The sequence below is a fragment of the Pristiophorus japonicus genome, unplaced genomic scaffold (genome assembly GCF_044704955.1).
Source record: "Pristiophorus japonicus isolate sPriJap1 unplaced genomic scaffold, sPriJap1.hap1 HAP1_SCAFFOLD_494, whole genome shotgun sequence".
Taxonomy (NCBI): domain Eukaryota; kingdom Metazoa; phylum Chordata; class Chondrichthyes; family Pristiophoridae; genus Pristiophorus; species Pristiophorus japonicus.
The window spans coordinates 12034-23562 of record NW_027254400.1 but is presented as its reverse complement, the minus strand read 5'-3'; the positions used below and the strand labels follow the sequence as shown (position 1 = coordinate 23562).

Genomic DNA, 11529 nt, shown 5'->3' with positions numbered 1-11529 from the left:
GGGAGTGCAGCAAAGGTTCACCAGACTGATTCCCGGGATGGCAGGACTGACATATGAGGAGAGACTGGATCGACTGAGCCTGTATTCATTGGAGTTTAGAAGGATGAGAGGGGATCTCATAGAAACATATAAAATTCAGACGGGACTGGACAGGTTAGATGCAGGAAGAATGTTCCCAATGTTCGGGAAGTCCAGAACCAGGGGACACAGTCTAAGGATAAGGGGTAAGCCATTTAGGACTGAGATGAGGAGAAACTTCTTCACTCAGAGAGTTGTTAACCTGTGGAATTCCCTGCCGCAGAGAGTTGTTGAGGCCAATTCATTGGATATATTCAAGAGGGAGTTAGATGTGGCCCTTACGGCTAAAGGGATCAAGGGGTATGGCGAGAAAACAGAAAAGGGGTATTGAGGGAATGATCAGCCATGATCATATTGAATGGTGGTGCAGGCTCGAAGGGCCGAATGGCCGATTCCTGCACCTATTTTCTGTGTTTCTATATTCCTATGTAAGACAGAACCAAAGTATTTGTTCAATTGATCTGCCATTTCTTTGTTCCCCATTATAAATTCACCTGATTCTGACTGCAAGGGACCTACATTTGTCTTCACTAATTGTTTTCTCTTCACATATCTATAGAAGCTTTTGCAGTCAGTTTTTATGTTCCCTGCGAGCTTACTCTCATACACTATTTGCCCCGTCCTAATTAAACCCTTAGTCCTCCTCTGCTGAATTCTAAATAACAGACTCCCCTCACACCCTTCCCCCTCTCCTCTTCTCGTTTCTCTGACACTCTCCCCTTCCAAATCTCTCTCTCCCTTCCCCATCACGACCCGTTCTACATATCTTTTTACCCCCTCTGCTTTTCCCGCTATCTCGCTTTCCCCATCTTTCATTCATTCCCTTCTCCCCCCTTCCCCCTCCCTCACCTCACCCTCTCTCCTTCCCCCTCTCTCCCTTCCCCCGCTCTACTTTCATTCTCTCCCCACTCCTTCCCCTCTCTCCTTACTCCTCTATCTTCCCTCTCTCTCCGCTCCCTCTCTCTCACCCCCTCTCTCCGCTCTCTCTCTCTCTTTCCCCTCCCCGCTCTTTCCCCGACCCAGTCTCTCCTCACTCTCTGCCTTTCCCCTCTGCCCTTTCACTCTCCTCTCTCATCTCTCCCATCCCTTCTCCCCCTCCCTTTCTTTTCCCTTTCTTTTCAGATTCTCCCCTTCTCCCTCTATCTCTCCTTCCTTTCTCTTTCCCCTGACTCCCTCTCTTTCCCCTCCCACTCTCTCTCACTCCTTCAACTCTCTCTTTTCCCTTCCCCTCTCTTTCCTACTCCTTCCCCTGTTTTTCCCAAAACCGGTGGCTCCATAGCCTAGGGGTTAGAGCACTGGTGCAATAAACCTAAAGGCTGTGAGTTCAAATCTCACTGGGGCTTATTAATTCTGGCTTCTGTTTCTAAATTTGCCATCAATCAGCAACAGGCCGAGACCATCAACAGGAACTGACAGTAACACAGCCACCTGCAGTGCCATGGACCAGGCTGCTGCTGCCCTCCCCTGGTGAGTCATCCCTCCCGCAGTACCCAAAACGGTGTCTCTGTTTTGGAGGGGGATGACCACAGGGGACCTCTGCACTACCTTCCTTCCACTGCTCTTCCTATTGGTCACCCATCCCCTATCCGGCTGTGTCAGTGACAGGATTGGTCCAAGTCAGCATGGATTTATGAAAGGGAAATCACGCTTGACAAATCTTCTGGAATTTTTTGAGGATGTAACTGGTAGAGTGGACAAGGGAGAACCAGTGGATGTGGTGTATTTGGACTTTCAAAAGGCTTTTGACAAGGTCCCACACAAGAGATTGGTGTGCAAAATTAAAGCACATGGTATTGGGGGTAATGTACTGTGTGGATAGAGAACTGGTTGGCAGACAGGAAGCAGAGAGTCGGGATAAACGGGTCCTTTTCAGAATGGCAGGCAGTGACTAGTGGGGTGCCACAGGGCTCAGTGCTGGGACCCCAGCTCTTTACAATATACATCAATGATTTAGATGAAGGAATTGAGTGTAATATCTCCAAGTTTGCAGATGACACTAAACCGGGTGGCGGTGTGAGCTGTGTTGGGGATGGGGTGACTTAGACAGGTTGGGTGAGTGGGCAAATGCATGGCAGATGCAGTATAATGCAGATAAATGTGAGGTTATGCACATTTTGGGGCAAAAACACAAAGGCAGAATATTATCTGAATGGCGGCAGATTAGGAAAAGGGGAGGTGCAACGAGACCTGGGTGTCATGGTACATCAGTCATTGAAAGTTGGCATGCAGGTACAGCAGGCGGTGAAGAAGGCAAATGGTATGTTGGCCTTCACAGCTAGGGGATTTGAGTATAGGAGCAGGGAGGTCTTACTGCAGTTGTACAGGGCCTTGGTGAGGCCTCACCTGGAATATTGTGTTCAGTTTTGGTCTTCTAATCTGAGGAAGGATGTTCTTGCTATTGAGGGAGTGCAGCGAAGGTTCACCAGACTGATTCCCGGGATGGCAGGACTGACATATGAGGAGAGACTCGATCGACTGAGTTCATACTTTAAACAGAGACATTGCGATCTCTCACCTGCCCCTCTCTCCCCTTTCATCCCTTACTCTCCCCTTCCCCACACTCTCTTTCCCCTTCCCCCCTCTCTCTCACTCCTTCCCCTTTCTCTCATTCCTTCTCCTCTCTTTCTCCCCTCCGCCACTCTCGCTCTCCCCTTCCCCTCATTCCTCCCTTTCCCCTCTCCCCTTCCCCCTCTATTTTCATTCTCTCACTCCTTCCTCTCTCTCTCCTTCCTCCTCTGCCTTCTTTCTCTCCACTTCCCCCTCGAGAGACACACAGAGAGAAATTTAGAGTGTGTGAGAGAGACAGAGCGAGAGTGAGAAAGGCAGACAGGGAGACTGAGAGAAACAGAGATTGAGAGAGCTCCTGGTCTACAGGGCTGTAGTGATACCCGCCCTCCTGTATGGCTCAGAGACATGGACCATGTACAGTAGACACCTCAAGTCGCTGGAGAAATACCACCAACGATGTCTCCGCAAGATCCTGCAAATCCCCTGGGAGGACAGACGCACCAACGTTAGCGTCCTCGACCAGGCCCAACATCCCCAGCATCGAAGCACTGACCACACTCGACCAGCTCCGCTGGGCAGGGCCACATTGTCCGCATGGCCCCCAGACACGAGACTGCCCAAATCTCTCTCTGCCTTCTCCATCTACATCTTTTTACTCCTCTCTCCCTTTCCCCCTATCTCGCTTTCCCTGTCTCTCATTTATTCCCCTCTCCCCCCTTCCTTCTCTCTCCCATCTCCCTCTCTCCCCGTCCCCTCTCTCTCCCCTTCCCCACTCTCTCCCCTCCCCCACTCTCTCCCCTCCCCTTCTCTCTCCCCTTCCCCACCCTCTCCCCTTCCCCCTCTCGCTCAACTTTCTCTCTCCCCTTCCCCCTCTGCCTTTTAACTCTCCCTTTCGCCCTCCCTCTCCATTCCCCCTCTCTTTCCTCCCATCCCTCCCCTCTCTCTCTCTTTTCCCTTTCTTTTCAGATTCTCCTTCTCCCTCCCTCTCCCCTTCCCCTACTCTCCCACTCCTTCCACACTCTCTTTCCCCTTCCACTCATTCCTGTAACTTACCCTGTCTGCATCCAAGCAGGTGGCTCCATAGCTCAGGGGTTTGAGCACTGATCTAATAAACCAGGAGTTGTGAGATCAAATCTCACTGGGGCCTACTCAAAATTAGCTCAGTATTTAAATTCGCTGTCAATGAACAAAGACTTTAATTAGAAATTTTAAACAGCTCTGAGACCGACCCTGGAACAACAGGCTCCTGTTTCTCTCCCTTCCCCATTCGACATCGTTTTCCATTTCCCTCTCTCTCTCCGCCGACACAGTCTCTCCACCCTCCTTCCTCACTCGCTCTCTTTTCCCTTTGTTTTCAGAATCTCCTGTTCTCCCTCTCTCTCCCCTTCCTTTCTCTCTCCCTTGCCTCCTCACTGCCCCGTGTCCTAACTCACACCCAGTCCCGCTCACCCATCACCCACTGTGCTCACTGCCCCCGTGTCCTAACTCGCACCGAGTCCCACTCACCCATCACCCCCTGTGCTCACTGCCCCCGTGTCCTAACTCGCACCGAGTCCCGCTCACCCATCACCCCCTGTGCTCGCTGCCCCCGTGTCCTAACTCGCACCGAGTCCCACTCACCCATCACCCCCTGTGCTCACTGCCCCCGTGTCCTAACTCGCACCGAGTCCCGCTCACCCATCACCCCCTGTGCTCACTGACCCCGTGTCCTAACTCACACCGAGTCCCGCTCACCCATCACCCCCTGTGCTCGCTGCCCCCGAGTCCTAACTCACACCCAGTCCCACTCACCCATCACCCCCTGTGCTCACTGCCCCGTGTCCTAACTCGCACCCAGTCCCACTCACCCATCACCCCCTGTGCTCACTGCCCCGTGTCCTAACTCGCACCCAGTCCCACTCACCCATCACCCACTGTGCTCACTGCCCGTGTCCTAACTCACACCCAGTCCCGCTCACCCATCACCCCCTGTGCTCACTGACCCCGTGTCCGAACTCACACCGAGTCCCGCTCACCCATCACCCCCTGTGCTCGCTGCCCCCGTGTCCTAACTCGCACCGAGTCCCGCTCACCCATCACCCCCTGTGCTCGCTGCCCCCGTGTCCTAACTCACACCCAGTCCCACTCACCCATCACCCCCTGTGCTCACTGCCCCGTGTCCTAACTCGCACCAAGTCCCGCTCACCCATCACCCCCTGTGCTCACTGCCCCGTGTCCTAACTCGCACCGAGTCCCACTCACCCATCACCCCCTGTGCTCGCTGCCCTACTTTGGCTCCCGGTTAAGCAATGCCTCGATTTCAAAATTCTCATCCTTGTTTACAAATCCCTCCATGGCCCTCGCCCCTCCCTATCTCTGTAATCTCCTCCAGCCCCACAACCCTCCCTATCTCTGTAACTTCCCACAACCCTCCCTATCTCTGTAACCTCCTCCAGCCCCACAACCCTCCCTATCTCTGTAACTTCCCACAACCCTCCCTATCTCTGTAATCTCCTCCAGCCCCACAACCCTCCCTATCTCTGTAACTTCCCACAACCCTCCCTATCTCTGTAACCTCCTCCAGCTCCGACATCCCTCCCTATCTCTGTAACCCTACAATCATTGAATGGCGGAGCAGGCTCAAGGGGCTAGATGGCCTACTCCTGTTCCTAATTCTTATGTCCTTATGTCTGCACTCCTCTAATTCTGCCTCCTGACCATCCCTGATTATAATCGGTCCACCATCGGTGGCCTTGCCTTCTGTTGCCTGGGCCCCAAGCTCTGGAACTCCCTCCCTAAACCTCTCCGCCTCTCTACCTCTCTTTCCTCCTTCAAGACGCTCCTTAAAACCGACCTCTTCACCTGCGCTAATTTCTACTTTTGTAGCTCGGTGTCAAATTTCTATCCCATAATCCTCCTGTGGAGCACCTTGGGACGTTTCACTACGTTAAAGGCGCTATATAAATATACATTATTGTTGGTGTTCCCTCTGTCTCTCCTCTTCCCCGTCTCTCTCTCACTCCTTCCCCTCACTCTCCCCTTCCCTCTCTCTCACTCCTTCCCCTCACTCTCCCCTTCCCTCTCTCTCACTCCTTCACCTCACTCTCCTCTTCCCTGTCTCTCTCTCACTCCTTCCCCTGACTCTCCCCGTCTCTCTCACTCCTTCCCCTCACTCTCCCCTTCCCTCTCTCTCACTCCTTCACCTCACTCTCCTCTTCCCCGTCTCTCTCTCACTCCTTCCCCTCACTCTCTCTCTCACTCCTTCCCCTCACTCTTTGCTTCCCTCTCTCTCACTCCTTCCCCTCACTCTCCCCTTCCCTCTCTCTCACTCCTTCTCCTTACTCACCCTTCCCTCTCTCTCACTCCTTCCCCTCACTCTCCCCTTCCTTCTCTCTCACTCCTTCCCCTCACTCTCCCCTTCCCTCTCTCTCACTCCTTCCCCTCACTCTCCCCTTCCCTCTCTCTTCCTCTAATAGAGCCCCACCTAGTGGACTACCGATGTAATAACAACGACTGACACGCTCCTCTCTCTCTCCATCTCACACTCTCCCTCTCTCCCCTTCCCCCCCTCACTCACTCCTTCCCTCACGCTGTCCCATTCCCCCGCTTTCTCCCCTTCCCACTCTCCGCTCCTCTCTCTCCACTCACTCCTCAATCTCTCTCCTCCCTCTCTCTCTCTCTCTCCTTTCCCTTCTGACTTTCCCCTTCCCCCTCTCTAACCCCTTCCGGCTCGAGAGACAGTGAGCGACAGAGAGAAAGTGATAGAGAGACAGAGGGAGAGAGAGAAAGAGATTGAGAGACAGAGAGATTGTGGCGGAGTGTGACTGAGTTGCCTTGGGATGTTTTACTACGTGAAAGACCCGATATATCGATGTTGAGAGGTGAATATTGAAGAGACGGAGGCAGGAGTCTGGGGGATGAGACACAATCTGAGCGTTTCACTGACCCCTCCTCATTCTTCAAACACACAGCACTAACTGGGGAATAACCCACAGCCCAGGGTAGAGTAGCTCCATAGCTCAGGTGTTAGAGCACTGATCTAGTAAACCAGGGGTCGTGGGTTCAAATCTCACTGGGGCCTACTCAAAATTAGCTCAATGTTTAAATTTACTGTCAATTAACAAGGGCTTTAATTATAAATATTAAACAGCTCTGAGACCAACCCTGGAACAACAGACTCCTGTCTCTCTCTTCCCCATCATGACCTGTTATACATCTCTTTCCCAGCTCTCACTCATTCCCGCCTCACCCTCTCTCTCCGCTCACTCTGTCTCTTTCGCCAACCCAGGCTCTCCACCCTCTCTCCCCTTCCCCTCACCTTTTCACTCTCCACTTCCCTCCCTCCCCTCCTTCCTCTCTCGCTCTCTTTTCCCTTTCTTTTCAGAGTCTCCCATTCTCCCTCTCTCTCCCCTTCCTTTCTCTCTCCCTTGCCTCCTCCCTCTCTTGCCTTCCCATCTCTCTCCCCTTCCCCCCTCTCCCCTTCCATCTCTTACTCTCCCCTTCCCCCTCTCTCTCACTCCTTCCATTCTCTCTTTTCCCTTCCCCTCCCTTTCCTGCTCCTTCCCCTGTCTTTTCACAAAGCAGGTGGCTCCATAGCTCAGGGGTTGGAGCACTGGTCTAGTAAACCAGGGGTCGTGGGTTCAAATCTCACTGGGACCTACTCAAAATTAGCTCAGTATTGAAGTTCACTGTCAATTAACAAGGACTTTAATTATAAAAATTGAACAGCTCAAAGACCGACCCTAAAACAACAGGCTCCCTGTGTACTCTTACACTCTCTCCTCCCTTCCCATTGTAACCTCTTTTTCCCAGTCTCTCACTCATTCCCCTCTCTCACTCATTCCCCTCCCTCTCTCTCCCCTCCCCTTCTCTCCCCTACCCACTCTCTGTGTCTCTTCTCCCTTTCTTTTCAGATTCTACGATAAAAACATAAGAACATAAGAAATAGGAGCAGGAGTAGGTCATACGGCCCATCGAGCCTACTCCACCATTTAATACCATCATGGACTCAGCTCCACTTCCCTGCCCGCCCCCTTATCCCCTTATCGGTTAAGAAACTGTCTATCTCTGTCTTAAATATATTCAATGTCCCAGCTTCCACAGCTCTCTGAGGCAGTGAATTCCACAGATTTACAACCCTCTGAGAGAAGAAATTTCTCCTCATCTCAGTTTTAAATGGGCGGCCCCTTATTCTAAGACCATGCCCCCGAGTTCTAGTCTCCCCCATCAGTGGGAACATCCTCTCTGCATCCACCTTGTCAAGCCCCCTCATAATCTTATACGTTTCGATAAGATCACCTCTCATTCTTCTGAATTCCAATAAGTAGAGGCCCAACCTCCTCAACCTTTCCTCATAAGTCAACCCCCCTCATCCCCGGAATCAACCGAGTGAACCTTCTCTGAACTGCCTCCAAAGCAAGTATATCCTTTCGTAAATATGGAGACCAAAACTGCACGCAGTACTCCAGGTGTGGCCTCACCAATACCCTGTATAACTGTAGCAAGACTTCCCTGCTTTTATACTCCATCCCCTTTGCAATAAAGGCCAAGATACCATTGGCCTTCCTGATCACTTGCTGTACCTGCATACTAACCTTTTGTGTTTCATGTACAAGTAACCCCCAGGTCCCGCTGTACTGCGGCACTTTGCGATCGTTCTCCATTTAAATAATAACTTGCTCTTTGATTTTTTTCTGCCCAAGTGCATGACCTCACACTTTCCAACATTATACTCCATCTGACAAATTTTTGCCCACTCACTTAGCCTGTCTATGTCCTTTTGCAGATTTTTTGTGTCCTCCTCACACATTGCTTTTCCTCCCATCTTTGTATTGTCAGCAAACTTGTCTACGTTACACTCTTCTTCCAAGTGGTTAATATAGATTGTAAATAGTTGGGGTCCCAGCACTGATCCCTGCGGCACCCCACTAGTTACTGGTTGGTAACCAGAGAATAAACCTCTTGTGTTCCTAACACAGATGAGACTGCACACAGGGAGGTTAAAGTAACAGTGACCTCAGTCTTTATTAAGACACTCCAGAGTGAGGAACAGGCCTTAGGGCCCGGCTGAAATACCATGCTCCCAAGGGATGCTGGGATCCCTTGGGACTTCAGGGGATGTGCTCCCTGGTGGCGGAAGATGGGAGTGCCTGCTTTACAGATACACAACACAACCATCTATTCTTCTCTCTCCCCTTCCCTCTCTCAGTCCTTCCGCTCTCTCTCCCCCCCTTAACTCTATCTCTTCCTCCCTGCTCTTTCCCTCTCCCCCTCTCTCTCTCTCTCCCCTTTCCTCTCTACTGTCATTCTCCCCCCACTCCTTCCCCTCTCTCTCTCCTCCCTCCTCTATCTTGCCTCTCTCTCCCCTCCCCCTCTCTCCCCCCTCTCTCCCCTTCCCCCTCTGCTTTTTCACTCTCCCTCTCCCCTTCCACTCTCTTTCCTCCCCTCCCTCCACTCTCTCTCTTTACCATTCTTTTCCGATTCTCCCCTTCGCCTTCTCTGTCTCCCCTTCCTTTCTCTCTCCCCTGCCTCCTCCCTCTCTCGTCTTCCCATCTCTCTCTCCTTCCCGTCTGTCCCCTCCCCCTCTCCTTCTCTCCCATTCCTCTCTCTCTCATTCCGTCTCCCTCTCTCTCCCCTTCCTCTCTTTCCCCTTCCCCATCTCTCTCACTCCTTCCACTCTCTCTTTTCCCTTCCCCTCTCTTTCCTGTTCCTTCCCCTGTAACTCCTCAAACGGGCGGCTCCATAGCTCAGGGGTTAGAGCACTGGTCTTGTAAACCAGCGGTCATGAGTTCAAATCTCAATAGGGTCTCCTCAAAGTTAACTCAATATTTAAATTCACCCTCAATTAACAAGGCTATTAAACAGCTTTGAGACTGACCCTGGAGCAACAATCTCCTTTTGTCTCCAGTAATATCGCTCTCCCTTCCCGTTCTGCATCTTTTTCCCGCTATCGAGCTTTCCCCGTCCCTCACAGACTCCCCTCCCCCTCTCTCCCCCATCCTTTCACTCTCTCTCTCTCCGTCCCCTCTCTTTCCCCTTGCCCCTCTTTCTCTCTCCCTTTCCCCTTCACTTCTCTTTCCAACTCCTCCACGATCACCTTCCCGTTCCCGCCTCTCTCTAACCCTTCCCTTTTCTCGCTCTCCACTTCCCCTCTCTCCCCTTCTCTCTCACTTTCATTCACCGCGCACTCCTTCCCTCTCTCTCCTTCCTCCTCTATCTTCCCTCTCTCTCCCCTCCCCCTCATACCCCTACCCACTCTCTCCACCCTCTCTCCCCCTCCCGTTCTGCCTTTTCACTCTCCCTTTCCCTCTCCCCTCCCCTCTCTCTCCTCCCCTACCTCCTCTGTCTCTCCCTTTTCCCTTTCTTTTCAGATTCTCCCCTTCTCCCTCGCTTTCTCGTTCCCATCTCTACTCTCCCCATCTCTCTCCCCTTCCCCCTCTCTCACTCCTTCCACTCTCTCTTTTCCCTTCCCCTCTCTTTCCTGCTCCTTCCCCTGTCTTTCCCAGAGCAGGTGGCTCCATAGCTCGGGGGTTAGAGCACTGGTCTAATAAACCAGGGGTTGTGGGTTCAAATCTCACTGGGGCCTCCTCAAGATCAGCTTATTTATTAAATTCACCGTCAATTAACAAGGGCTTTAATTATAAATATTAACCAGCTCTGAGACCGACCCTGGAACAACAGGCTCCCCTCTCCTCTCCTTGTCTCCCTCACACTCTCTCTTCCCTTCCAAATCTCTCTCTGCCCTCCCCATCACTGTTATGTTCAGAATAAATCCACGGGACCGTATCGTAAGCTGAAACTATTGTGACCTTGGTCTCTTTATTGAGACCCCAGAGTGGGGAAGCAGCATGGTGGATCACCTTATGTACCTGCTTGTCCCAGGGTGCACAAGTGACCCTTAGGCCTCCCACAGGTGTGCCCCCTAGTGGCAAGTCTGACATATTGGTGAGGTTTAGGTGCATACATAACATCACTCCCCCCCCGCCCCCTCCAAAGGCTTATGTACCAGTTATGTGCAAGTTGAGGCGATATGACGCCCTGTGTCCCCGGGTCGATCACCTGATTTGAATTCCTGGCCTGGGTGAGTTGGTCGGAACGTTGCTGCCCGGCCGAGTGCCTGGTGTGATGGGACAGACGTGGCCAGGTCCTTTCACAATGGTGGCCTGCTTATCGATAGTTTGCAGTCTGGTCTGGTCCAAACGCTTTCTGCGTTTGCTCAGTACATGGTTTCACAACCAAACACTCCATTTTCATCACACACACACACACACTCCATTCCCCTCTTTGTCTCACACAGTGCTCTCGGCCCCATCTGGGGGCCCTGAATATTGTCCACGTCACTTATTCTGATGTGGCGTGGAGGGGGGCCGTACGATCGTGGTGCATTCTCTGCTGATAGCAGGCGGAAGGCTCGGTCCTGAGCGACTCTGTCCGGTGACTGCGTAGCAACCCGGGACAGCCGGGGTCTGTAGGGAGTCTACCGCGACACGTGTGGTGCTCGGCTTGGTGATCTGGGCTGCCCGCTGCGGACTATTGTCGCTGACCCTAAGGCCTGGAGAGCCCAGGATGGGCCGATACGGCCCTGAGACTTTCAGTGGTAGCGGGAGGCCGTGTGGTCCCCCTGTGGATCCTGGGACGCAGTACGGAGGTTCCCGCACCACCGACTGTGTGTAGCCTCCCTGCCTTTCTTTGTAACACGTTGCAGGGTTTGCCCCACAGGGCGGGGGGGGGCAATCTGATGGGATGAGCATTACGTCTTTGCGACGGATAAGCTGCAACACTCCCGTCTGGCGGTTCGCCGTGAGCAGGCGGTAATGTGATAACACATCACTTGCTACAAGTACTTTGTCAGATACATATACGACCGGTTGTTGTTTGCCCGCTACTTTGGCTTGTTTTAACGTACCCCCGACCCCATATGATAGTACATCATTGGCCGCGAAAGAACGCTCACATGGGTTCCAC

At 52.5% G+C, this 11529-nt stretch overlaps 3 non-coding genes across 3 annotated transcripts; all 3 read left to right on the top strand.

Moving 5' to 3' along the window:
- The first annotated feature begins 7151 nt into the window (after positions 1-7151).
- Positions 7152-7224, top strand: trnat-agu (transfer RNA threonine (anticodon AGU)). Its single transcript has one exon. It is a non-coding gene; the product is annotated as a tRNA-Thr (tRNA).
- Positions 7225-9300: 2076 nt separating this feature from the next.
- Positions 9301-9373, top strand: trnat-ugu (transfer RNA threonine (anticodon UGU)). The gene has a single exon. It is a non-coding gene; the product is annotated as a tRNA-Thr (tRNA).
- Positions 9374-10077: 704 nt separating this feature from the next.
- trnai-aau (transfer RNA isoleucine (anticodon AAU)) lies at positions 10078-10150 on the top strand. The gene has a single exon. It is a non-coding gene; the product is annotated as a tRNA-Ile (tRNA).
- Positions 10151-11529: the final 1379 nt, after the last annotated feature.